Below are 2063 nucleotides of genomic sequence, written 5' to 3'. Positions count from 1 at the left end.
TAGTAAGAGAGGAAATCATTTGAAGACAAGTAAATAGTTCCAGTGGTTGGTAGAACCATTGTGTTATTAACGGAGGGCTCAATTAAGAGACTACCAAGTGTAGGTTGAGATTTATCAGCATGGCTGATGTTTTTATCAATCGATCAAACCCAAACTTTTTTTTTCAGAAATGCTCCAGGAAACGTTTATTTTATTTGAAATAATTTTAAGTGCAAAAGCCAAAAAGTTACATAACCCTTTCCAAATGTCATCTCTAATCCTTGCCTTCATTGGTTTTTCTTTGCACACAAGAAGCAAAATCCACCTCAAAACATTTATTTTAGAGGAATCCATCAGAAGGGAGTATCTTAATTAGATGGGCTGCTGTCTTATTTTTCTGCATCTCGTGATTCCTCCTGGCTTTAAAATTCTTCTTTCAACTAAGCCATGAAGCAGCTTATTAAGGAGAATATGGAAAGAAGATGATAATGAAAAGGAGGGGCAGAGGAAGGAGATAAAGTGTTCTCTCCTTATGAAGCTGTGCTTGCTTCCATGGGGAGAGGTGCCGTGAGGCAGCCTGGTGCAGCTGTGGGTAGTGAGAGGAATGTATCACCTAAGGCATCTCTGTGAGGATGAGAGGAAAGCCCAAGAAGTTTCAAGTTGAAAACTACCAGGTGTCGAGAGTGAAAATTGGATTCTAAACTGATTGTGTAGCTTCAGTTGCTATGGGTAGCCCTGGATCTCTGTTGATGGATTCCGGTTGAGGGTGAAGAGTTTGTATCACTCATTCAAAAGGGGAATCTATATGTTTTGAAAGATCCTCTCTATAATAGTTGGTTTAAAAAATTTGTAATGTTTATTTATTTTTGAGAGAGAGAGACAGAGCGCAAGTAGGAGAGGGGCAGAGAGAGGGAGACACAGAATTCAAAGCAGGCTCCAGGCTCAGATCTGTCAGCACACAGCCCGATGTAGGACCCAAACCACAAACCATGAGATCATGACCTGAGCTGAAGTCAGGCACCCAACCAAGTGAGCCGCCTAGGCACCTCAATAGTTGTTTTTAATTAGCAATAGTTATTATGTTATCAAAGAATGTTAATAGGGAACATAGCGTTGCCAGAAGTACCATTGACTAGGCTTTGAAGTCTGACACTGTGATGGACTCTAACTATGACGTTATTCTTTTTCTAGACAGATTTTTACTCTTCTGCTTTATGTATGATTATTCAAGTATGTCAGCTCTGCCAGCATTATGTAAAAATTTCATAAGAATATTAAAAAGAATAGCATGGTTCAAAGTATATTAGATACCTGCTTCCATCCCCCCCTTCCCCTTACATTGGAATAGCATATTTTCCCTGTGAGTGATTCTGGGCCATGGTGTTAACCAAGAAAATGAATACTCCTTTTTCTTTTCTTTTGTCCACTTTATTCCCTTCCCCGAGGAGGTGGGTATGGAGGTATGCACGAAAAGTTGCTCTTAAGTAACATGTATGTAAATCTCAAGAGATTCAAACTCATGCAGTGAATAAATACTTTGACATGAATTCAATTTATTCTTCCAGTAAAACGTTGATATGATTCTTCCGAATTTGAGTGCCCTAAGAGATTTTCAAGCCTCCTTTATGTTTAGAAACATTAAAATGCATTACATGAAAAATGTTTATTTCACAAAATTCCATCTTTGTCGCATTTAGAGGTGCAGATTTCTTAAAAGTAAGAGGCTGTATGGTCCAGAAAATTTGGAAAAGGTGGTACTTTTGTTGTTTGGTCTCTTTATTTTTTTTTCTCCTTTGGGAGGTGATAAAGGTGAATAGAAAGACCCAAGGAGAAAGTAGAGTATATTGAGATATATTCTGAATATTTCCTAGCCTCATCTTTCTGAAAACACACACACACACACACACACACACACACACACAAAACCTACAGCTACGTGCATGGGAATTATCTGGACTATTTGCGTGAAATGCATATCCCCGCGCTCTAGGAACACAGTCTTTGAGGAATGATCTTTCAAAAATATCTCCCTGGGGCGCCTGGGTGGCTTAGTCGGTTAAGCGTCCGACTTTTGCTTAGGTCAT

The sequence above is a fragment of the Crocuta crocuta genome, unplaced genomic scaffold, assembly GCF_008692635.1.
Source record: "Crocuta crocuta isolate KB4526 unplaced genomic scaffold, BGI_CrCroc_1.0 scaffold371, whole genome shotgun sequence".
Taxonomy (NCBI): Eukaryota; Metazoa; Chordata; class Mammalia; order Carnivora; family Hyaenidae; genus Crocuta; species Crocuta crocuta.
This window is presented reverse-complemented; position numbering follows the sequence as displayed.